The following is a 27,116-nucleotide window of genomic DNA, read 5'->3' as shown; positions in this document are numbered from 1 at the left end:
AGGCTTGTCAGAACCTGGTCTGAGACTCTGAGATCTGAGGGACCATTATCTATGCTTTATAAAGAAAAAACCTACAGGCAGTAGCTTATAAGAGGGAGTGGTTCAGTTATATTTCTATCTAGACTAGAGAGAGGGGCATTCTTAACTTCTCTCCACCTTTCTCATACCAGTGCTACAATTTTTATGGAAAAACTGTAACAAAAATCATAAAACAGACATATGAAGATTTAGCTCTGAGAAAATGTGTAACTCTGAGAATGTTCTTTTAGATTGTGCCCCCTCCTGGACAGAGCAGGGAGGGAATCTCTGGAAGAAATTGTAACTCTGTAGCATTGTTTCTGTCAGGGTCCCTAGTACACAAAACAGAATAAAATATTGCAGTCATTTAGTGCCCACTCAAAGGACAACGGGTTGGAATTAGTCTCACATCTTCATCTGTTCCCAATTTTCCCTTGGTCCACCTCAGATCCATGATCTCTTTCTGATCCCAGCATGGCCCTGTCTGGATACAGAAGGGACATAGAATCCTTTGTTTACAGAAAAACACAATCCACAGTTGAAGGATTGACAAATATTTATTGTTCCTTTCATTGGGTTTCATAAAGCAAGCAGAATTTTCTGAAGGCTAGACATGCTTTGAATGAGGAGAGCTCTGAGGTATAAGAGATGCTGTGGAGTTTGGATCCAGGAGCTGGGGCACAGCTGCCAGTGTATCTCTGGGCAGGCACTTCAGAAAGAAGGCTTGTGGCTGGGACAGTGACTGGCAAGCCTTTTGGTGACTTGATTAAAATTCTAAGATCTTCTGTATCAAAGGACCTGAGTTGTGCCTCTGTCTTTGCTAGAGGACCTGTAACACCCAGGACCATGTCCTATCCTCTTCCCATCACTGAGAATTTGTATCCAGTGTCTTCCTGTGTTGCTGCACCAGTGTCCCGATCCACTCTGAGGTTTTCTGCTTTGCTTCCTCCCAGCTGACAAGTGGCTCATAGCCCAGATCTCGCTGAGCTTTCTTGTAGGAGAAGGCAAACACACTATTTGACAGTGTGACCAAGAAATGGCTAAAGGGTGGCCTATAGTTGTATACTGGACGTAGCAGGAACCTCACAGTTTCCAGAAGGAAGGCAAGCCAGTAGAGCAGGGGCAGAGGAAGGCTCCAACTGGAATCAAGGCAGAGGCCCCATTCCTTGCTTAGGGTGTAATTTAAATCATCATAGCTTTGGTGAGGGGTGTCACCTGAGATGTAATAAAACTATCCTTGGATGCTTGGGGACTTCTTGGGGTCTTGTTGGACTCTGGCAGCTACAATGTGAGCCCAGGCTGCATTGCCCACATACACTGGGTTGACTATGGAGAATGATGCATACTTCTTAAGCATGCTGTTGTTCTTGAGTGCCGCATTTACAATGGTTGAACAGATTTTGCTTTCTTCCCCATAGTTAAATGGGCACTTTGCACAACTATGCAAAGTGCCACCGTTTTTCAGGATGCTCCCATTGGCTGCCAGCACTGCCTTCTCCGCCATCCTTTTGCTGTATGGGTATGGATCAGACCATGTGCTTTCATGATACTCTTCCTCATGGCCATTCAGGACAATCTCCTTGTAGGAGTTTGGTCCAGCCACAATTATTGAACTGCTGTAGATGAAGGCTGGCACACTGGCTTCCACACAAGCATCCAAAAGGAGCTGAGTACCTGCTCATAGGAAGCTTACCATTACTGCTGCAGAATAAGACAAAGAGCCCACTGTGACAATGCTGTCAGATTGGTTTCAATTCCAACTCCAGTGAAAGGGATGCTTACCTTCAGATCTAAGTGCATTCCCACCTCATATGGACTCAAACCTACCATTCTATAGTCACAAAATAACCACAAAATTAAAAGAGGTGACATTGAAATCTAGAAATGAAGGATTTTTAGGGTTTTGATCTATAACACCCCCTCTCTGTTTATATGCTGGTATGTACTTCTATTTTCAGTGCTAGGGATCAAACAAATCTAAGCTTTCTCCATGTTACACAAGGCTCTCCAACTGTCTGGGTTTTTGTTGTCGTTCTTGTTGTTTCTTTTGTTGTTGTTCTGATAAACACCATGATCAAAGCATCTTGGGTATTAAAGTGTTTCTACAGCTCACACATCTAGATCACAGTATATCACTAAGGAAAGTCACTTCAGGAACAAAGGAAGAAGCCACGTACCAATGCTGCTCCCTCGCTTGCTTCCCATGGCTGCTCAGCTTGCTTACACATATAACCCAGGACCTCCCTCTCAGTGTTGACATCTCCTACATTGGTGGGCCATTCCATGTTAATCATTAACATAACCCCAGAAATACACACAGGCTACTGATGGCAGCAATTTCTCAGTTGAAGTTCCTTCTTCCCAGTTAACTACCACATGTCAAGCTAACAAAAACTACCCAGTATTATTATTATTATTACTTTTTACATTGGAAAGTACTCTCCTGGATTGATATTCTGGAAAAGCATACCTTTTAAGCGTTTTAAAAACTGATATCAATAAATTAGTTTCAGGATGTTGCTCAGCGATTGAGCCTTTGCCTTGCTCTCCAGAAACAACAATAACAAGATGTTTAAAAATTCTCCCTCACCAAATAAAAGCAAAGCATCATACATTTCATTAAAGGTGTGTGCTTCTTTAAAAAAAAAATCAAATTATCACATTGTCAGTGGTAGTTCAGAATCTCCAGCATGCCCACTTAGGTGTATTGCCCATAGTGTGTGGGCAATATGTATTTTTATTTTACTGTATTTTATTTTCCATGTAGAGTCTTAGTATGTAGTTCAGACTGGGCTGGAAGGTATGATTGTCCTGGTTCAGAGTCCTGAGTGCTAAGATTACAGAAATGTACCACTTGACCTGGGAACCTTTATATATTCATAATCAGACATTAAAGACTGGTGTATTTTTTCTCATGTAGTAAGAATTAATATAGACATTAGAAACTGGTTATTCATAGCATCAAAGTGTGACTAAGAAAGAGGTAGCTATACAACCTATAAAGGATCCTTTAGAATTGGTTTTGGTCATCCCGAAATAATTAATTGATTTAGAAAAGGAGCACAGTTAGTTATTTGTAGGTCATGTCAAGGATACATGGCAGGCAGGACCTTGGAGTATATTGGTGCTATGAAGACTGGTGTCAGGAGTAAGTGCGGTTATTTTATATGGTAAAGTCCTTAATTTATGGTAGACTGGAAATCTACTTTCAAAGCCATTAAGTGTTGTGGATTGCTGTTTGTATTTTCTGCTCCCTCAAGAGGGGTGCACCAACAAGGAGTAGATCTCATCATCAGGTGATGACAGGTGAAATTTTAATTGGTCAAATAAAGCTAGAGCCTGTGATTGGGCAGTGGAAGTTTGAAAAGGAAGAGCTGGAAGTTTTAGCAAAGAGAGAAAAGGAGGAGAAGAAGGGGAAAGATGGAGGACAGAGGGAGAAGAAGATGGAAGAAGAAGAGATTGAAGATAGAAGCCCCACATGGCCTGGAGGAGCCACAAATAGCTAGGGAATTCATAGATGGAAGATAGAGTAGTGTAGTAGTATATTTGTCCAATCTAAGTGCACAGCTTGTAATTATATTATTCAGTTGTGTATTCTTTGTGTGGGCATTTTGCGGGTTGGAGGTTTACCATGATAACTCTGGCTGGTGTAACATAAGTCTCTAGTGTTTTCATTTCATGGGGCTAAGGGGAACTGAGTGAGTGGTAGCTGGTATTCTGCAGGCCAGGTATTGAGGGTGGATGGCCTGAGAATTGGAGCAACAGCTCCAGATATTTCTGGTAAACTGGTTTTTTTAGCTTAGCAAGCTATCCACAGGCACCAGGGAATGATGGCAGATTTAGCCAGCTATGGAGGGTGGGTGAATAGTCAGATTTAGCATGTTGGTTGTTGTTTTTAAATACAACTAAGCATTTAAGAATGTGGATCTAAGGAGGAGAGTTGCACAGCTCTGCCTAAGACCATCTTCAAGACTAGAGTGATGCTGATCTGAAGAGAATTGTTTTGTGGAAATTGGAAAACCATTGCTATTAAGGGAACAAGTACTGCTTTTTTCTTCCGGGCTGGCTGTTATCGAGAAGCTTTAAAAGTGCTCTAAAGAAGAAATGTCAGAGTCTGGTCCATAGTGGCAGTGGATTGATAGAAATCAAGCATGTGGAGACAGAGTCCTATCACATTGTTGTGAAGAGACAGGAGAATATTCCAGGCAATGGCAGTACATTGAATGTGGCTTTATAAACTTTCTTTCCTATTGTTCCTTCCTCTTTAGTATTTTTTTTTCTTCTAACCACCAAGGACAAGAGTCTTGATTTCTGCCACCTGGCAACCAAGGAGATATATCTGGCCTACCCAGAGCACAGCAGCTATCCCACTATTCCTCCAGATGTTCCAAAAAAGAGTCTTCCCTCCCCAACCTGTTTTTGGTTTTCATTTTCCAACCTGCTCCATATCTCCTCAGGTACTGTACCTTTCAGATTCACATCTAGGATGGTCTGTAAGGAAGCAATACAAAAGGGGTCAACTGCAGCAGCGGTGTGGATGACAACAGAGATGCCCTGGCAGGCTCTCCTCAGGCACTGGACATCCAGAATGTGTCCCTTCAATATTGTCACCTTGGTCTTTGTCTGCAGCTCTGTGGACACAAAGCAGGTCCTTGGGAAGCTTTCTGCATGAGATGGAAATTTCCTAACATAGGTGTCAGTTACCTAGATCTTCAAGGGAGTCATGGTGAAAAGACATTGTGGAGGAGGGTTTTCTACAGAAGGAAGCATAAATGCTCAAAACTCAGAATGTAGCATTTGTAGGGAATGAGGAAGCTTTTATACACACCCCACTCCTTTGTAGAAAATGCATCTGAGCAGTAAGATGCCATCTGTGCTTTGCACATAAACAGAGTTATGGATAACTCCTACATTCATTAAAACAGCTGGAGAGGTGGTGGTTAATGAGATTGTGTCCCCTAGAGTTTTAGTGAGGAGGACCCAGAACACAGAGAGACAAAGGTGGAAATTTAAAGGGCTAAAAGGTTTTGAAACTTTCTGAAGAGACAGCTGAATTAATGAGAGGAAAATGTGGCCTCTGTGAGAGAACTCAGAATGGGCTCCTAAGATTGACTTAGGGGAGTATTTCTTGTCAGATTGATACATTGTAAATGAAGCAAAGTCACCCAGACCACATATCCAGGAGCAATGGATGTATCATTGGATTTCTTTTGGGTTCCTCTGATATCTATTGGATGATACTAGCAATTACAATGTCACTCAAATTAGTTCACAAAATTAACATGTGTCCATCCAACCTGTACCACTCCCCACACTGGCTGCAGCTTCTTATTTTGCAGATGATTTTCTAAATTTTCTCTTTCCTTTCCCAGCTATCTCATGATACCTCGGATTCTGATATCCCTGGTATAGGTTGGACAACCATAGAAAGCTTCAGGAACATGTGTCAGGACACACATGTGCCTAGTGAAGACACTATTGTCCCTCTGCCCCCTTCCAATCCATGCTCACTTCTCCATGAACTCTAGGGTCATGGCTGGCTGGGATCAACTCTTGTGAGTTAGGTCAACTGAATTTAAAATGCAACTAAAGAATAGTTTGATAGAGGGAGAAGTAGAAATCCATAGCTGGAGAAATTCTTCTTTGGACAGATGAAAACCTCTGCTGGATTCGTCTACTCTAGGCTCCTTTCCCCTGTCAGGTAACCCCAAGAGGGCCTTGAAGTAGAGAAGGATGGGTGTCTTTGTTAAGGTTTCTATTGCAGTGAATTGACACTATGACTAGGGAACCTCTCATAAGGGAAACATTTATTTGGGGCTGGTTCCCAGTTTCAGAGGGTTTGTCAATTAACATCATGGCAGCATGCAGGCAGACATGGTACTGGCAGAGCCTTGAGTTCTACATCTTGATCCTCAGGCAGCAGAAGGAGACTGCCTTCCACAATGGGCATAGCTTGAGCATATACAAACTCTAATCCTGCCCTACAGTGATATACTTCCTCTAGCAAGGCCACATCTCCTAATAGTGCAACTCTTCATGGCCAAGTTTTTAAACACATGAATCTAGGGGGATTATTTCTATTCAAAACATAATGGGAAAAAGCCTTCTGGGAAGGAAGCAGGTACCAGGGTGAGAATTTCTTTCTGTATGCTCTTTCCTCTGCTTTCATTTGATCTGAATTTTATACAGACTAGGTCAAAAGAGTAGCTGCGGCATGGCATGTGGTATCCAGATAGAGTATAGTAGACTAGCTTCACACTTCAGGTCTTTGGTGGTCCTAAGATACCAGGCCATCTTAGGTGCTTTGTGGCAGAGCCACGTTTCCTACCTTGTCCAAGAAACCATGGACTTGGCAGTTGTTTTGCATTACCATGTCATGGAGGTGATGTCATGCTATAATCTGAAGTAGAAATAGATCCAGAGAGAAGCTCAGACTCAGCCACCTTTAAAAGGACAGAGGGTACTGCCACACCTCCTTTTTTTCTTTTTTCTTTTCTTTTTGTGGTGAGATTTTAGGGAAGTCACTTTTCATCATTGTTGCCTCCTTGTCTGAGGAATCAGAAGACAGTTATCTTTGTTTAAGTGTTTCATGTTGGGTAGGGATAAGGAGTTTATGCCATTAAGAAGTTTCTGATACAGAAAAGATGTGGAAAGCCGCGGCTTGTGCTGTGGTGACAGCATTCACCATTACAAGATGGCACTGGCATCCAGTGCTCCTCCAAGTAAACAAGTAAGCCTCGCATGTGCTATGGTAAAAGCGCACCAAGTCACAGCCCATCCTGGGGCGTTTTGGCAGGTAACGAGTAAGCAGCCAATCAGAAGTGAACCTGCCGCTCCAAGGGTATATAAACAGTGCCTTTTCGGGGCCCGGGGTCTTTCCTCCTTTTCATTGGAATAAACGCTTGCTGCAGAAGGATCCTGGTGCCCGAGTGTGTTCTTGCTGGCGAGACAATTACACGCGGGTCACAGCTGGTGCCGAAACCTGGGAAATTCACCATCGCCCTTGCCGAGGAGACCCTCCACCCGCGGAGTGGATTCAGAACTGCAGACAAAGGTAAACTCTGAGAGACATGTTTGGCCTTGATCTATTTGGTTTCCCTCCCCAGTTGGCAGGAACTCTAGAAGCTCTCGCTATTGTGCTAGTGACGTTCGTTCTCTTCCTTCTGGTTTCACAGGATGAGAAATGCCACTCGACTGTAGCAGCGGGCCAGGGAGTGCTAGATGAATTACAGGCCAGTGTGTCAGAAACAGAGCAGGATAAGCGCTTAGGAGTTCAGAAAATAAAAGGGAGCTCAGAAGGCATGCCTAAGAAAACATACCCTTTCCAAGACGCTCAGACCACGGAAGCAAGAGATAAGGGAAAGTACGCCCTTGGGAGAGACGCACACGAAGGAAAGAGAAGCCTCCAAAAGAAAATCTCTTTATCCGGTATAGGAACCAGAGGTTTTGGGGCTTGGTGGCTCTGAGACGGAGGAGCTAACTTCCTCTGAATGGGAGGATTTAGACGAAGAGACAGTCCGCTCTGAGGAGGAAAGATGCCAGCCAGATGAGCGGTTGCCACCGTGAAATCGAAAGCAAAGGAAAGCGGGAGATAGGAGCCGCATGGCCTCTCGGCCTGTCGCGCCCTCCCAACCTAATGTTCCTGGTGCACTTCCGCCTTATGCGGACAAGTGCTGCTCAGACTCCTTCCTTTCAAAGGAAGATAAAAGAAGGATGTTACAAGCCTTTCCAGTATTTGAGGACTCGGGAGGAGGCCATGTCCATGCACCTGTAGAGTATACCTCTATCAAAGAACTTGCTGAATCGGTTAACAAATATGGAGTTGATACTAATTTTACAGTTATGCAGCTTGAGAGATTTGCCACTATGGCAATGACTCCGAATGATTGGCAAAATACAGTAAAAGCTGCTCTCCCTAATATGGGACAGTATATGGAATGGAAAGCTTTATGGCATGATGCTTCTCAAGCACAGGCAAGGGCCAATGCTAATGCGGAAGGCAACCAGAGACAGTGGACTTTCGAATTATTAACAGGGCAAGGACAGTATGTTGCCGACCAGACTAACTATGATTGGGGAGCATACGGCCAGATCTCCGCTGCTGCTATTAAGGCATGGAAGGCCCTCTCGAAGAAGGGCGAGGCTGGAGGAAATTTAACAAAAATATTACAAGCCCCCCAGGAGCCCTTCTCAGACTTTGTTGCTAGAATGACAGAAGCAGCAGGCAGGATTTTTGGAGACCCAGAGCAAGTCAAGCCATTGATCGAGAAATTAGTATATGAAAATGCCTCACCAGAATGTAAGGCAGTTATTACCCCTAGGAGAAACAAAGGGCTGACAGATTGGATAAATGTCTGCCGAGGACTTGGAGGCCCGCTGACTAACGCTGGCCTGGCAGCAGCTATCCTGCAGGGCCAGAGCCGCTCAAGTCCTGGCGGCCGTAAAGTATGCTATAACTGTGGCAAACCGGGTCATTTGAAACGAGAATGTCGTACTCCTATGCAAAGGAGAACCCCTGGGCTATGCACTAAATACAGGAAGGGCTATCATTGGGCCAATGAATGTCGCTCGGTTAGGGACATTCAAGGAAAGATTATTCAGCATGATCCCTCCCCAGCAGGAGGAGATGAAGTCACTCCAAAAAACGGATATCAGGGCCCCAGGTCTCAGGGCCCCAAAAAATATGGGACACAAGCCTGCAACTGGGGGACACCTATAACTGCAGAGCTACAAGAGGTTCCCAGGGTTGGACCTCCGTTCCACCTCCCAATTCTTACTAATGCCACATGAGGGCATGCAACCTATCCCAGTTGATTTTAAAGGTCCCCTGCCTGAGGGAAGTGTCGACCTTATTCTAGGTCACTCCTCTCTTACCTTGAAGGGGCTTGTGGTTCATCCTGGTGTGATAGACCAAGATTATACAGGGGAACTTCAAGTTCTCTGTTCTTGTCCACAAGGCATATTTTCTATCTCTCCTGGAGATAGGATTGCTCAGTTGGTTATTCTTCCAAGTTTGCATAATTGTTTCCCATCCACCAGGGTGCCTAGAGGCGCCAATGGGTTTTGTTCTTCAGGAACTGACTTTGCTCATTTGGTAGTGGATCTCAAAACTAGACCCACTCTACAATTAACAATAGGAGGGAAGAGTTTTACAGGGATTTTAGACACAGGAGCTGATAAAAGTATTATTTCCTCCAACTGGTGGCCTAAGGCATGGCCTGTTACACAATCATCCCATTCCTTACAAGGGTTGGGATATGAGGCCAACCCTGCAGTCAGTTCACGCTCCTCTCCTTGCAGTCAGACACCAGAGGGTCAGACAGGAAGCTTTATACCTTATGTGCTTCCTCTCCCTGTTAACCTCTGGGGAAGAGACATTTTGCAAGACCTGGGACTGACACTAACTAATGAGTACTCTCAACAAGCTATTGATATTATGAAAAGGATGGGATATAAGGAAGGAAAAGGCCTTGGCAGAAAAGAACAAGGAAGGTTAAACCCAATTTCACAATAAAGTAATACAGGAAGACAAGGTCTGGGATTTCCCTAGTTGCCATTGAGGGCTCTATGCCCATACCCTGGCTTACAGAGGAAGCCGTGTGGGTTCCTCAGTGGCCCCTATCCTCTGAGAAATTGGAAGCTGCTACAAGGCTGATTGAGGAACAAGCACAGCTTGGTCATTTAGAGCCTTCTACTTCTCCTTGGAATACCCCTATTTTTGTTATAAAAAAGAAATCAGGAAAATGGAGACTTCTGCATGATCTAAGGGCCATTAATAGACAGATGCGGCTGTTTGGCTCAGTGCAACGAGGCCTACCTCTGCTCTCTGCTTTACCTAAGCAGTGGAGGATAATAATTATAGACATTAAGGATTGCTTTTTCTCCATTCCCCTACACCTGCAAGATAGGCAAAGATTTGCATTCACCTGACCTGCTGTTAACCACCTTGAACCTGATAAGAGATATCATTGGAAAGTTTTGCCTCAAGGCATGGCCAATAGTCCCACCATGTGTCAGCTGTATGTACAAATGGCCCTTGAACCCGTTAGGAAACAATTTCCTTCCCTGCTCTTGATTCATTTTATGGATGATATTTTAATATGCCATAAAGAGTTGACCATTTTGCAGAACTCATATACTTTATTAATTGCTACATTAAGACAGTGGGGTCTGCATATTGCCACAGGGAAGGTTCAAATTTCAGAAATTGGTTCCTTTTTAGGGACAGTTATTTACCCTGAGAAAATAGTTCCTCAAAAGTTAGAAATTCACAGAGATCATTTACATACCTTAAATGATTTTCAAAAGTTATTAGGTGATATAAATTGGTTAAGACCATTTTTGAAAATTCCCTCTGCTGAATTAAAACCTTTGTTTGACATTTTGGAAGGAGATTCTCATATTTCCTCTCCAAGAGCACTAACACCGGCTGCAAGCCGTGCCCTGCGAATGGTAGAGGATGCTTTACAAGAGGCCCAGCTAAAACGTATTGATGCCACCAAAACTTTTAATTTGTGTGTCTTTAAAACCAGACATTTACCAACTGCTGTGTTATGGCAGGATGGGCCCTTATGATGGATTCATCCTAATGCATCTCCTGCAAAGATTATTGAATGGTATCCAGATGCAGTTGCTCAGCTTGCCCTTCGGGGATTAAAAGCAGCTATTACTCATTTTGGAAGAGAGCCTAAGGTTTTGATAGTACCTTACACTGTACATCAGGTTCAAATATTAACTGCTACCTCTGATGTTTGGGCCGTATTGGTCACCTCCTTTAATGGTCAAATAGATAATCACTATCCTAAACATCCCATTCTACAATTTGCCTTAACTCAAGCTATTGTATTTCCACACATCTTATCTCAGAAGCCGCTCCCGGATGGAGTGGTTGTTTACACAGATGGGTCAAAAACAGGTGTGGGTGCCTATGTAGTTGATAATAAAGTCACTGCCAAACAATATCATGAGACCTCACCTCAAGTTGTGGAATGCTTGGTAGTATTAGAGGTTCTTGAAACCTTTCCAGGCCCTTTAAATATTGTTTCAGATTCTTTTTATGTAGTAAATGCAGTTAAAGTCTTAGAAGTGGCTGGGCTAATTAGACCATCTAGTAGACTTGTGGAAGTTTTTCAAAGGATTCAATTTGCTTTAGTTAATAGGAGATTCCCTGTTTTTATTACACATATTAGGGCTCACTCAGGTCTACCAGGTTCAATGTCTCATGGGAATGACCTAGCAGATCGAGGCACAAAATTGGTCGCTATAGCCCTATCCTCAAAATTGGATTTGGCCAAAGATTTTCATAAAAAATTTCATGTGACAGCAGAGACGTTACAGCATCGGTTTGATATAACTAGAAAGGAAGCTAGAGATATAGTTACTCAATGTCAGAATTGCTGTCAGTTTTTACCAGTGCCTCATGTAGGAATTAATCCACGAGGAATTCGGCCACTACAGATTTGGCAAATGGATGTTACTCACATCCCAACCTTTGGCAAATTGCAATATTTACATGTTTCCATTGATACTTGTTCCGGAATTATATTTGCTTCTCCATTGGCTGGAGAAAAGGCAGCACATGTTATTCAGCATTGCCTTGAGGCATGGAGTGCCTAGGGGAAGCCTAAAATTCTTAAGACGGACGATGGGCCAGCTTACACTTCTCAAAAGTTTGGACAATTTTGTCGCCAAATGGAGGTGACCCATCTGACGGGTCTCCCTTATAACCCTCAAGGACAAGGCATTATAGAACGGGCTCATCACACTCTTAAGTCTTATCTAATAAAACAAAAAGGGGGAGTCGAGGAGGCTCTACCCTCAGTGCCACGAGTCACCGTTTCTATAGCACTTTTTACCCTTAATTTTTAAAATCTGGACAGTCAAGGCCACACGGCAGCTGACCATCAGTGTTTAGAGCCTGACAGGCCAAAAGAGATGGTCAAATGGAAGGATGTCTTGACCAGACAATGGAAAGGCCCGGATCCTATTTTAATAAGAGCCAGGGGAGCAGTTTGTGTTTTTCCACAGGAAGAAGACAACCCGTTTTGGCTACCAGAGCGACTGACGCGACAACTCGCGATATTAGAAGATGACACCCAGGTGGACCCTCCAAACTCTGATGACAGCCCTCGTGCTGATCCAAGGGATACAGGTTCCTAGTATATCGGGGGAACAATGATGGGCCATATTATCTGCCTTTCCAAAACCCATACCAGTCAGACATAATGTAGCTAATCTGTCCAGGAAATTGTTTCAATATCTTGCAGGAAAACTTTGATGAGACACTCAAAAAATTGAGAGCGGCTGTGGTGGCCATCAACTCGACGTGCTTGGATCTGTCTCTAACTCTCCTCCTGGATCTCTTCAGCTTTCTCTTTCTTTAAAAAGTGGGTGGGAGTAGGCCTGTTTGGTATGCCCTATGTTGCAGATTAGTGTTCATGCTTTGGTTGGTTTGCAAGCTCAAAGATCAACAAAAATGTGACAAGGTCATTATTACCCAAGCACTTACAGCCCTAGAACAAGGCTCATCTCCTGAAATTTGGTTATCCATGATTAAAGAAATAGCCAGTAGACAGATTCCTCAGCCGTTGCACCCCAAGGGATTTGCCCATTGCACTGGGTTGGTGAGGAGTCTTGGCCTGGCTGGTCCTTGTCTGTGTAGCTGTGATACCTGAATTTGAGGCAAACAGCCCTTGCACCCCTGGGAGATGGCTCCATTGCACAGGGACGGGTGTTTGCATCTCTCTCTGTTTCCCCTAGCCCTTGCACCCAGAGGACTTGTTTCCATTGCACCTGGTAGGGTAAGGGAGACTGTCTTAAACTATCAGTCCTTGATCGCTTATTCCCCCAAGATGGAATTTGCTTGATCGGGCTTGAGTTTGAGTCATGATTGGTACCACGCTAGATAGGCTAAGGGCAGTTCCATCTTATTAAAACAAAAAGGGGGAGATGTGGAAAGCTGCGGCTTGTGCTGACAGCATTCGCTATTACAAGATGGCGCTGGCATCCGGTGCTCCTCCAAGTAAACAAGTAAACCGCGCATGTGCTGTGGTGACAGCATTCACCATTACAAGATGGCGCTGGCATCCAGTGCTCCTCCAAGTAAACAAGTAAGCCTCGCATGTGCTATGGTAAAAGCGCGCCAAGTCACAGCCCATCCCGGGGCGTTTTGGCGGGTAACGAGTAAGCAGCCAATCAGAAGTGAACCTGCCGCTCCAAGGGTATATAAACAGTGCCTTTTCGGGGCCCGGGGTCTTTCCTCCTTTTCATTGGAATAAACGCTTGCTGCAGAAGGATCCTGGTGCCCGCGTATGTTCTTGCTGGCGAGGCAATTACACGCGGGTCACAAAAAGATACTAGGAGGATTCTTTAAACTTAGTGGGAGGAGGGAGTGTCAACTGAGAAAAATGCCTCCATAAAATCCAGCAGTTGGCAAGCCTGTAGAGAATTTTCATCAGTAGTAACCCATGGTGTGGGCACTTTCCATTGTGGCTGGTGCCGTCTATGGACGTTTACAGCTGTATTCTATAAGAAGGAAGCCATGGGGAGCAAGTCAGTAAGCAGAGTCCCTTCATGGTCTCTGAGTCACCTCCTTCTTCCAGGTTCCTGGCCTGTTTGAGTTCCTGTCCTGGTTTCCATCCTTGTTGAAGTGTAATGTGGAATTTCAAACCAAATTAATCCTTTCCTCCCCTCATTGTTTGTGGTTATGGTGTTTCATCACAGGAATAATAAGTAACCCTAAGACAGATTCTTTATGTTATCTCTCTCTCTCTCTCTCTCTCTCTCTCTCTCTCTCTCTCTCTCTCTCTCTCCTTGCTTTGAGATAGTGCTTAGGTTATTTCTCAGGATGCTGAAATACTAAGCAATTGGACAGAAATGTAAGATTTATGTATTTTGGTACTTTGATGTATGAAATAAAGTGAAACAACCAAGTATGGGAAGAAACTTTGACATGTGCGATAAGGATTTATAAGTAGAAATACAAAATAAGAAAATGTGTTCAGAAGAAGAAAGAAATCAAGTTTATTTGTTTCTCCTAAAGATGATTGTGTTCCCAAATTAGGAAAGAGAGAGAGAGAGAGAGAGAGAGAGAGAGAGAGAGAGAACCAAGAATGATAGAATCATTTGGACTTCCTGACCAAATGGTTTGGGAAAGCTGCAAAAGAGTTTTCAAAAGCACAGGACTTCTTGTAGGAGGCACAGTCGTCCTTGTTCTCATGCATAAGCACTAGGGAAAACTGGAATGTAGGCACAGAGTTGTACCTTCAAGGGAAGGGATGTATAACCAGTTATATGCCTAGAAGGCTGGGAGTGGGTATGCATTTCAGCCTGTTGAACTTTGTAAAATCTGTGTGGCTGGAAACTACACTGGAGCCTCCCCTAGACTCTTAACAGAAGGTTGCTTTTCTTAATCAATCTATTGAACCCATCTTTATGGAAGATATCCTGTGGACTTTGCAAAATGTTTTGGTGTAGTAATGTCTGATTTTTTTTTTTTTAGCTAACTTTGTTTCTCAAGGAGGTTTATGTAAGCTTTATTGTGAACACAGGGTTGAGTTAATTATTACTAGGAATGTTTCAACAAATTTTGCTGTGTTTAAATGCACCAAAATTAATCCACTTGGGTCAGGCAGCAGAAACGTGAAACAACAACAGCTATTTAGTCCTCTTGAGCTGACTGGACTTGCCTCCTATGGATTGTCAGTTTTGGTCTTGGTGGTTGTGGAAACCACTTCAACTGGTAAAACAGATGCATATGAAGTCAAACAGTGTTGACTTGTAGACACTGAACAGATATCATGAAACATTGGCGCCCCCCGCATTTCAGGCCTTTGAGTCTCCATGTTCAAACTGGGAGTTTACCCAGTAATAAAAAGTCTTTGAGTTCAATCCCCAGTACTGGGGGAATAAACCAAAACATATTGAGTTTTCTTACATCTGACCTTAGTGGAGGTCTGTGACACTTTCCTGTCACCTCTGGTACAGGAGTTCAATCTAGATTCAGACATCTGTTGTGCTTTTTGCTTTTATTTTGTTGTGTGTTGTTTTGTACTGTTCACCAAATATGTTAGTTTTCTATATTTTCCAAACTAAAAATTAAATTCTTTTGAGTTTTAAAAAACGATTTACCTATTTTAATGTTATGTGCATTTATGTATTGCCTGCATGTATGTCTGTGTGAGGGTGTCAGGTACCCTGGAACTGGAGTTACATACAGTTATTAGCTGGCATATGTGTGCTGAGAAATGGACCCAGGTCTTGTGGTAGAACATCCAGTGCTCTTACCCACAGACCTATCTCTGCAGCCCCTAAGTCATTTTGATTTACTACTGACTCTGGGATTTCAGATGGTCCTGCAAGTCCAAAGAACATGCATGTTAGATCTGTTTTTTTCAAATATGTATTTATTTATGTTCTAAGGGCATATGAAATTTCTAGAAATATGATAAATTTCAGTATAGAATACCAGTTATAAATCTAGTATTAGTATATGGTTCAAAAGTAGCCAAGTTGGTATTTTTTAATTTCCTTAGGAGAAAAATAGAATCGTATCAAAAATACATTTTTTAGCTCTGAACTACCAAAAACTGAAATTTTATTTGTTCTCTTATTTATTTATCCATCTATTTATTTATTTTGGAGTGTATATGTGTGTGTTCTTTTTTTTAAAAAAATTGAAACCATTGATTCTCAAAACTGAAGGCTATTGATTTTAACACAACAATATTGGCTCATTATCTTGAAATGGTAATCATTTATATGTTGCGCGCGTGCACTCGCCAGCGAGGTCACACACAGACACCAAAGTTCTTCAGCAGATCTTTATTACGATGTTATAGAGGAAAGACCCACTGGAAAAAGGCCGGCTGGTGGAAAACTGGCTGGGAGAAAAGGCCCCGAGCCCCGAGAAGGTCCTGGTTAAATACCCCCTGGAGTGGCGTGTACATATTTGGTTGGTTAATTGCCCATAAAATCCTATATGCCCCGGGATGGGCTGTGACTTCCCGCACTTTCCCCTTACACAAAGGCAGTAAATTACAGAACTTGTGAGAGTATCAGATTGCCAGCGCTGTCTCTGCCTTCCACGGCTCTCTACATCTCCCCCTTTTTGTTTTAAATGAGAATCACAGGCACTGGCCATTTCCTGTGTCTTAGGCTAGTTGACGTTCTTCCATAGCCAGCACCAAAAAATGGTGAGCTCCCTGTCTTAGGCTACGAGGGTTGCACCCACACCTGGCATTCATTGAATGTGCGCCCCAGTGGCCACTCGTAGTGCCCGTCACCGGGTAAACTCACAGCTCATGGTGTACCTCTGGCATATGGCATCAACCTATTCCCGTTGTTGGGACCAATGGCAGCTGGCCTGGAGACGAAAAGATAGAGCTGCCCTTGGCCTGTCTGATGCGGTACCAATATGACTCAAACTCAAGCCCGATCAAGCAAATTCCATCATGGGGGAATAAGCGATCAAGGACTAATAGTTTAAGACGGTCTCCCTTACCCTACCAGGTGCAATGGAAATGAGTCCTCTGGGTGCAAGGGCTAAGGGAAACATAAAGAGATGCAAACACCCATCCCTGTGCAGTGGAGTCACCTCCTAGGGGTGCAAGGGCTGTTTGTCTCAAAATTCAGGTACCAGAGCTACACAGACAAGACCAGTCAGGCTAAAACTCCTCACCGACCCAGTGTAATGGGCTGAGCACTTGGGGTGCAGCGGTTGACTGATCTGTTTGCTGGCTATTTCTATAACATAGATAACCAGATTTCAGGAGATGAACCTTGTACTAAGGCCACAAGTGCTTGGGTAATCACGGCTATGTCACGTTTCTGTTGATCTCTGAGCTTGTAAACCAACCAGAGTATGAACACTAATCCGCAACACAGGGTTGTACCAAACAGGCCTACTTCCACCCACTCCTTAAAGAAAGAGAAGGCTGAAGAAATCCAGGAAGAAAGTCCTTCAGTCAGCGAAAGGTCCATGCGTGTCGAGTTGATGGCCATCACCGCTACTCGAAACTTCTCAAGGAGTTCATCAAATCCTTCTGACCATTCTCCTGTTAGGTAACGAGACAATTGTCTGGATAAATTAGCTGTTCGAGTAAAGTTTTCATATTGAACACTAGTAATACAGAGTGCTCCCAGTTTTCTTTCACATCCCAATTGTGCCAATTGAAAGAGAATGTCCAATCTTTCTTCTACTAAATCTAGGCGCTGATTAACAATCATCAATCCGCCTTTCAATTCAGCACTCGTAGAAGTATGGATGTTGACTGCATCTGCCACTGTAGCGGACAGCTGATTTAAGGTTGTTGCTGTTTGAACTTTGGTTGTCATAGCAATCCCAGTAGCTGTAGCTGTAATGGCACTAACTGATATCACCGTCATTATGGCTGTAGTTATGCCAAAGTCTCTTTTTTGTCTGAATAATGATAGGGTAGAGGGTGTTTCAACGGGAACAGGGACCCATCGTGGCACTCTGGCAACCATGGCATGCTTGGCTTGTCCAACAGCCCAACACTGAGACATCATGCATGAATCATTAGTGCATTTTTTAAATGAGGAGTTTGAAAGATTAAACAAGAAAGGTGGAAAGACACACACTGGAGTAGGTGAAAATACCGTTTGATTTACAATAATCTTGTTAACTCCAGTAATTAACTGAATAGGATTTGTCAACTGAGGGATCGGATCTGAACTCTGTTTCACCATAGTTCCATTAATAACTCCTGTAAAGGATGTTCTTCTTGCTGCTCCACCCTGGAGAAAGGCTAGTGGGTTGAGGTCGGTACAACTGCCATTAACTCCACAGAGTAGCCATTTGTGAAAAAGATTCATACTAATGCTCTGTAGAAAAGGACCTTTTCTCATTATCGCATCAGCTCCAAGATCTCCCAGCATATTGGGTGAAAAGGAAAAAGTTTCATTGGTATCTGCCCATCGTGTTACTCTGGATTGACAATCAGACCAAGGCAGAACAACTCTCTCATCTTCTAGACTACAAAAGGGAGAGACCTTAGGTTAATGAGGATGTTCTCTATCAATAAGTTTGGGTGATAAAAATGTTCCATCTATCCAAATGGCTGGTTGTAAAAAGGACTGTGAGAACTCTTTGACATAACTATTGTCCTTTTCATTATTATTCTTTTTGGTTGTTAATTTAACCCAGCTTCTCTTTTCATAAAACCCCAAGGTTCTCTTCGAGAGAGTTATACAGTTTCCTGTCTCAGTAGTCTGAAAACAGAGAGAACCCCGTTCAGGCAAGGAACGATTTTCTCCCAGGGGGGCATGCATTTTATCATAGGGAAGATAAGGCAGCCCCATGGTTTTATTAGTTGTAAGAAATCTTGGAAACACCATGGCATCATGTCTAACAGGTATGGGTTTAGGAAAAGCAGATAATATGGCCCATCGTTGTTCTCCCCATATACTAGGAACCCAATTCTGGAGGATCCAAATTAGGACTGGAAGCATCTGTAGATGAATTCTTCGGGGTGTCATCTTCAGTCATCACGAGTCTTCGCGTTAGTCGCTCTGGTAGCCAAAATGGATTGTCTTCTTCCTGTGGAAAAACACAAACCGCTCCCCTGTATCCTATTAAAATAGGATCCGGGCCTTTCCATTGTCCGGTCAAGACGTCCTTCCACTTGACCATCTCTTTTGGCCTATCAGGCTCTAAACAATGACGGTCAGCAGCCGAATGGCCCTGACTATCCAAATTTAAAAAATTGAGAGTAAAGAGTGCTATAGAAACGATGACTCGTGGCACTGAGGGTAGAGCCTCCTCGACTCCCCCTTTTTGTTTTAAAAGATAAGATTTAAGAGTGCGATGAGCCCATTCTATAATGTCTTGTCCTTGAGGATTGTATGGTAGACCTGTCAGGTGAGTCACCTCCATTTGGCGACAAAATTATCCAAACTTTTGAGATGTATAAGTTGAGAATTTTAAGCTTTCCCCAGGCACTCCAGGCCTCAAGGCAATGTTGGATAACATGTGCTGCCTTTTTTCTCTATAAAGGGGAGGCAAAATGATTCCAGAACAAGTGTCAATAGAATCATGTAAATATTGAAGTCTCCCAAAGGATGGATGTGGGTAACATCCATTTGCCATAATTGATCACGTGTAAGTCCTCAAGGCTTAACACCATTATGAAAATTGAGGACACTGAGAACAAGTTTTTGTTATTTAACTTGTACACTTTCTAGAAATATCAAATTATAGTCTCAAGCTATTATTATTTTGATGATATAAAGAATAAGATTGTATGGACAATTGTTTCTATATGGTCTATAATTTGACTGGTATACAAATCTGTTCTGGTATTGTCCTGGGTTCTAGGCAATCCAATGAACCCTTAAATGTCTTATAAAGAAACAGTACATGTTTCTTAAATTAAGCTGTATTTCTATAATTAACTGTAAAATTTGAGAATTAGTAATATCTAAAAGGGCAACAATTTTAAGCAGTTACAAACCATGAGCCATATACTGGCTATGAGTGTACCAATTGAAAGCTTGATTTTTCAGCATTTCAAACAGTGTCTACAGCACATAATTTAATTATTTGTGTTGAAGTAGGGGAAAATTCAAGAAAATGAACATGTGATATAATTACATATAGTGCCTAATAAATTGATGAGGCATCTGTAAATATAGTAAATATTTTTCTATGGGCTGTATGTAAATTTATAGGAAAAACAAAAGCATGTATAGAGAACAACTGTTAACAACTTGTCTTATGGATAATGATTATCAATTTTGCCTAAAACTTTGCCAAGTAATAGGCCAAATATCATTATTTTCCAATAACCAACTTAATTTTTATTTGGAATTAAGAATTAACTTTTCATCCAAAATATTTTTAGGATTCTATCTTACAATCTTGTATTAACACTGTAATAGTTTCATGATAAGATGTTCAAACTTTACTTGTAGATAGATGAATCCACATTAATGGTTTCTTTGGCCAAGGTCTGTTGTGAGCACATGAGTAGCAATAATGTAAACAGCCAACAATGTATCATGGTCTAGATAATTTATCTTTTAATGACTAACAGCTTATTTTATACTTTTACAAAGCTATCTATCTCTCATCAGTTAACTCTCGAGGGGAATTAGGATTTGTATCTCCCTTGAAAACATCAAACAGAGGTTCAAGTTCTCTTATGGTAAGTTTAAGATGAGGTTTTAGCCAATTAATATCTGTTAACTTGATTTTTAAGAATCATTAAAAGTAAACCAATTTTTGTATGTACGCCTGTAAGCCAGAAGAGGGCGCTTAATCTCACCACAAATGGTTGTGAGCCACCATGTGGCTGCTGTGAATTGAACTCTTAATATTTTTAGTTGTGTGTCCAGCCTTTAACGGCTGAGCCATCTCTCTAGCCCCCATTATCTATTCTTATTGGAATTTTCTGTGTCACAATCTGTTTAAGATATAACTGAATTCTCAAATATTCAAAACTCATTGTTCTAGAGTAAAGGCGTACAGAAAAATTTCTTTTAGAGATATCAGTTAACAAAATGAATAAAATATACTGAGAGATTTAAATGTTTAATTTCTGTATTAAAGCAACAACAAATTCTTATATAAGACTATTAATCATTCTTTGAGGCAGCCTTTTAATGACATTGTTTCATGGGCTCTCAAGAATCACTAATAAATTCATTGGATTTAAATCTCATCACCTTTACCAGGATGTAAAGGAACAATAAAAACAATCTTTTAAATCTATAATAATTCTATGTATTTACTAGAATGGTAACCGACGTAGGCAAGACAGGCTGTAATGTCTCATTAATGTCATAAATCTTAAATTTGAACTTTGTCTTTGGTTTAACTGAATAAGCAACTCCTTTTAGTTGAATGAGGGATCAGATAAACGCCAAGTTAAAGGCACTCTTGTCTTCTAATAATTGTTACATCAGCCCCAGTATCTATTAATTTTTATTGGGGAGAGCAGCTTTTATTGTATTTTGCCAAACATTCGGAGCCATTGCCATAGCGGCAAATCTCTCAAACTTCATGGCTGTAAAATTAGCATCAAACCCATGCTTTTGAACTGACTCAGCAAGTTCCTTAATAGAAGTATATTCTACCGATGTGTAAATGCACCTTCTTTTTGTAGCTTTAAACACTGGAAATGCTTGAAACATCTTTCTTTTGTTTTCCTTTGAAAAGAGTTCTGTGCAGCGCCCGCCCGCGTAAGGCGGGGGAGCGCACGGGAGTGCTGCGGCGGCTCGGGTTTTCACCGCGGGCGGGGGAGCTCGCGCGCAGTTTCTAATCCCCGCCTCTCTTTGTTCTCTATTCTGCGGAGGCAGCCGCCCACGTGAATGGTATCCTTCCACCTCAAAGTGGACTATTTTTCTATCTAAATCCTGTTCCCACTTGGAGGACCTAGGCTCTCCTGACTCAACTTCATATAATTACAAACTTTGCAATTCCTCAACTGGATATAGAGGCTTTTTCAGCTCAGCTCAACTCTTAGCTACAGGTGTAAGTAGCTTATCAGCCTCTGCTGTGTATATTAAGACTGCCTTTAAAACAAAGTTAAACTAGCCCAAGAGTTGGATATGTAACCATTCTTGTCTTTTGAACATGCAACATAGAACAAACACTTAGACAACAAAACAAAAAACAAACAATCAACACACGTGGACATTGGCGCGCCAAGGACAGACAACAAAGAAGGACATTTAAGAGCTCTTTTTGTTAACACAGTTCAGAGAGAGGACAACTGTTTTTCTAAAACCCTTTCTCTCTCTTATTCTTTACCGGATAAAGAGATTTTCTTTTTAAGGCCTTTTCTCCTTTTCTCCTTTTCTCTCCCAGGGAATATTATCCCTCATCTTTACTCCTTTTCTCTTTTTCTCTCCCAGGGAATTAAAATTTCCCTCTGTCACCCCCCCCCAGATCAAATGTCTGTGGGAAAATCTTTAGACATGTCTACCCGAGCTTCCATTTGAGCCCGTAAGCGCTTCGCCCAGAACCAGTTTCTGGCAGGCTGCTACCCTGAATCTCTCTCAAAATTTCCTGACTCACCACAATAGCTGAGTTACACTTTTGATCTTGCAATTTCCACAATGAGCGTGTGCCTGGCCTCAACTTTCCATTCTGCTATTCCTTAATTAAATCTTTTAGCCTGTCCCAGGAGGCGAGTGTCAGCGTTCCTGTGCAGGCAAACAGATCTCTCTCCCTAACAAAGTTTTCTCTGCAGAGCCAGTCACAATTGACTGCGAGGCCACATGCTGTTTGTTCCCTTATCTCCGGGAGAATCTGACTCTCAGGGAGAAGGGCTCTGCAGATCACTCGGGTCTAATTAATTAGGCTAAGCCTCTGCCTGCTCGTAAAACCCGCTGGATCAAAGTAGCTAGAGGAGGAACCAAACTTTTTCCTGCCTTGTAAAAACCCCAGAAAAGAGCTGGAAGAGGGAACAGGACCAAACTTTCACTTGCCTACTGAACCTCAGCAGCACTAATGTTGCGCGAGTGCACTTGCCAGCGAGGTCACACACAGACACCAAAGTTCTTCAGCAGATCTTTTAATAAAGATGTTATAGAGGAAAAACCCGCTGGAAAAAGGCCGGCTGGTGGAAAACCGACTGGGAGAAAAGGCCCCGAGCCCCGAGAAGGTCCTGGTTAAATACCCCCTGGAGTGGCGTGTACATATCTGGTTGGTTAATTGCCCATAAAATCCTATATGCCCCGGATGGGCTGTGACTTCCCGCGCTTTCCCCTTACACAAAGGCAGTAAATTACGGAACTTGTGAGAGTATCAGATTGCCAGCGCTGTCTCTGCCTTCCACGGCTCTCTACATTTATACAAATAAAATAAATAAAATAAAATTATGCTTGACAATGAAATCCAAATAAACGTGGACAGAAATCAATATTTCTAAACCTCAGATGCATCTTAAAGAGTTTGGACACTAACTTGTTTGAATGAGAATGGCTGAGTAGGTTCATATTTCTGAATACTTGGTTGCACATTGCTGGAAAGATTACGAGGTGTGGCCTTGTTGGAGGAGGTGTGACACTGTAGGTGGCCTTTAAGGATTCTAAAGACTTGTATTATTCCTATTTAGTTCTCTGCTTTGTTGTTGTGGATCTAGATATGAGCTCTCAGCTACTGCCCTAGTGTCATACCGATCTTCCTGCTGCCATCATCCCTGACATGATGGCTATAGGCACTAACTCTCTGAAACTGTAAGTCTCCATCAATCACTTTCTTGGTCACATGGTTTTATTCCAGCAACAAAAAAATAACTAAGACATGCCTTCATCACCTTCTTTCTTCGTAGGACCTAGTCAGCTCACCCCTGAGGATTATGTTCATCTTGGGAAGGAGGAACAATCAAAATCAAACTACAAGATATCTGATAGGTGATTTGATCCAAACTTATCCAGAGAAACCCAATAGATGGGTGGATAGGATCAAAGCAATGGGTGTAAATGAACTCTGGAGAGTATGGAGGAAGAGGCAACATTCATATGGCCTCCCAGTAGGAGCTGAGGCCTTTACACAGCTACCTACACAGAAGGATGAGAGAATGGAGCAGCAGGGAACCTGCACTATCAACCCAGTGCTTCCTTACAGCCTTCAGAAATGTACCTTAATAGTATAAGCACTTCCTGCTATGAACTGCAGTCTCTCTCAAGTCTTTAATAAAAATAAACTATGAAGCAGATTGGGAACATCTGAGAGGCAGAGACCCACTGGTAAGGTCTCTAGTTTAATCTTTTGTTAGTATTACACAATATTGCACAACAATGCAAATATTAACAAGTCTGGCTGGGTCCATTTGGGACATAAAAGATCTTCCACCAAAGGGAAAAAAAAACTGATCCGAGTGTCTAAATATGAGAGACTTTTAGGCCCATGGCCTGTCCATGACCATGTTCTCTAGCTCTGCAATAGGTAGGTGTAAGTCCACTTTTTTTTTTCCATTTATGTAGTGCCTTTTGTGCTGTGCAAACTGTGAATATTCTTTATGAAAGTCTTAAGTATCCACCTGGTTTTTATTTGGTTAACAAGCAAGCTTGTTTCATATTCATATTCAGTCTGTGCTCACCGGGCTCTCTGTCACTTACTGGATAATCCCTCTTTGTGTTTTGGACCAAAGGTCCTGAACAGGTCTCTGATCTCCTGCAGCTCTTCCTCCTGTACCAACATCTTGATGATCCTCTGGCCCAGAAACCCTCCTGCTCCTGTCACCAGGCAGCTCCACCCAGGCATGGTCAATACAGGAAGCAGAGAGTAGAGGGAGCAGACTTGATGGAAGGTGGTCCTGTGCAGGGTTAGAATAAGTGGTTCAATGTGTACTGAGTCATGGAATTCCTACTATATTTACACAGTAGAAAAAATGTCCAAAATCTAATCTCAACATTTCTCTTGTATGTCACTTCTCTGATCCCAAATCTTGTGGAATGTTCTGTAATAGGCAAGGAAAAATAAAATCAAAAACCCATTTGTAGCAGACACCATATGTATAATCTTTATCTTAGGTCATCTTTGTCACTGAGATACTGCATCAGACTGTGCTCCAAGGTTGTCCTTCTCACCTTAGATGCTGGTTACAGACTCTGGATTGTCTTACCTGTGCTTATGAGAAACCTCTCCCACTGATGAGTTCTACAAACTCTCTCTGCATATGATTAGGTCTTTAGGTTTCAGAGCTCTGACTTCAGGAACCCAAGCTCACATTTATCAGCTTCCTATGAAAGGTATTACAAAGGATACAGAGGAAGAGATGCACAGACTGAGGAAAGAGAAAGGGGAAGAAGGCTTCTACTCCCTTGTTTGATGTACCAGCCTCTAGGAATGTCTAATTGTTCAGCTACAAACAAGCTTAGGAGGCTGGACCCTCATTCATCAGTTAATAATGAAGACAATGCTGAACAGTTCAATGAAGGCAGTTCTCTAATAGAGATTTCCTCTTTCTAGATGACTCTAGGTTATGTCAAGTGTATAACTACACACACACACACATACACACACACACACACACACAATCTATAGGGTAAAAACAGAGAAGAAAATATTTATACAAATAAGATAAAATAAAGTAAAAATAGATACAAATTTTAAAAATAAGGAAGAGCCCAGACTTGGTTCTATGAAAATAAGAACCTCCAAACATGCCATTGATTTGTTGACCAACTTGGATGGACATGCTTTCTACCCTTAAGAGTAGTTTGTTCCCTCAGTGAGACTCCATTGGAACAAACTAAATATTCTTTTGCAAGTGGCTATCCATTGGAGATTGCTTCTGAGTTATGAATGGGAGCATATGACCCCACTTCTTTCAGTTCTAGGACTCCAGTTGGTGCAGATCTGTGTTGTCCCTGTGCATGGTGCATCAGTCTTTCTGAGTTCATAACTGTGTGGACTATGTTGATTTAGAAGGCCTTGTTTCCTTGGTGTCATCTCTCCCCTCTGGCTCTTACACTCTTCTTGCCTCCTCTTCTGTGGGGTTCCCTGTGCCCTGAGGGGAGGGAATTGATAGAGACTTCTTATTTAACACTGAATGTTTCAAGGTCTCTCACTTTCTGCACAGTGTCTAGCTGTGGTTCTCTCTATGTGTTCCCTTCCTTTGTAGGAGGAAGCTCCTCTAATTGACTGGACAAGGTACTGATCTATAAGGATATCAGAATGTTCTTAGGAGTCCATTTTTTAGTACTTTTCCTCCTTTCAGAGCAGCAATATTTGGTTTTACTTTAGGTCTCTGTGCTATCTAGTTTGTGATTCTGGTCACCCAAGCAGTGCTGGGTATGACTCATGGAATGGAACTTAAATTAAAGCAGATATTGTCTGCTTACTGCTATAAACTCTGTCAACATTGTATTAGCATATGTTGCAGGCAGTAGTAAACCATTGTAGTTCAAACGATTTGTGGCTGACTTGTTGTTTTTATTTTCTCCTTTGGTAACATGAAGAATACATTCCGGTACCAAAGATGACAGTACATACAAATGAAAGGTCTATGTAGGCACCAGCTTGACTTCTGCATGTTCATTGAGTTTTGTCGATGTTGCCTTCAACAGAGGGGCCTTGCTTTCTGTTTGTGGAGAGCAACCTATAGTTTGTCAACTGCATCAGTTGTTCAGGGGTTCCCAGGGGACTCCTTTGACCAACAATCCAATTAGATTTGATCCAGGCCTTGTACCCAAAGCTTCATTTGGTGGGAGAATATATCCATTTTGGGTTCTTTCCTATCCATTATTTGTCGGTTTCATTTAGACCATCTCCATATATGTATAATTTTAGGATGCTTCTACCATAAGAAGTTTCCACACTGCTCCTCAATTGTCCCTTGCTTTAGCTCTCTCCCTGTATTTTCACTCTTCCCTTTTTCTCTCCCTCTCTTAGTGTCAATTATCTTATTCAAGTCTCTTTTCTTCATCCATTCATAATTATTTGCCTTTCCTAGAGAGAGCTATTTCTCATCCCCCAAACCCTTCCTGTATACCTAAACTCTGTGTTTCTGACTGTAGATTGGTTATCATTGATTTAACAGATAATATTCACATGTAAGCAAATACATAGCATATTTGTCTTTCTGAGTTTGAGTTACCTCACTAAGGATAATTTTTTCTAGTTCCATCTATTTACCTTAAAAGTTCATTATGTCATGCCTTGTCCCCACAATAGTTTTCCCTCATTTTTACCACCCATAATTTGTTGATAGGCATCTAACCTGCTTTCAAATTTTGGCTATTTTTAATAGGGCAGTAATGACCGTGTGTGAGGAAGTGTCTCTGTGGTAGAAGAAGGTGTCCTTTGCGTTGATGTCCAAGATTGGTATAGCTTAGTCTTAAGTTAGATTGGTGTCCATCTTCCTTTCCATCCTGTTTGTAAAAATTTGTACTGCCAATTTTGCAATAGTGGATAGGACTTACCTTTGTTCCAATCCTTACCAGCCTGAGTTGTCATTTGTTTTATTGATCTTAGCAATTCTGACTGGTGTAATATGAAATCTCAATGTAGTTTTCATTTGCATTTCTCTAACAACTATGGATGTTGAACATTTCTTTAAATGTTTCTCAGCCATTTGATTTTACTCTTTTGAATACTCTCTGTTTATACCAGTATACCGTTCTTA

General features: G+C 42.1%; 1 pseudogene; it reads right to left on the bottom strand.

Annotated features, from left to right (window-relative positions):
- Positions 1 to 883: 883 nt before the first annotated feature.
- On the bottom strand, positions 884 to 24,250 carry LOC114637059 (annotated as a pseudogene).
- Positions 24,251 to 27,116: the final 2,866 nt, after the last annotated feature.

This window comes from Grammomys surdaster, unplaced genomic scaffold (assembly GCF_004785775.1).
Source record: "Grammomys surdaster isolate TR1022 unplaced genomic scaffold, NIH_TR_1.0 125156, whole genome shotgun sequence".
In the NCBI taxonomy this organism is placed as follows: Eukaryota; Metazoa; Chordata; class Mammalia; order Rodentia; family Muridae; genus Grammomys; species Grammomys surdaster.
The sequence above is the reverse complement of the archived record's forward strand: the minus strand, read 5'-3'. Positions and strand labels throughout refer to the sequence as shown.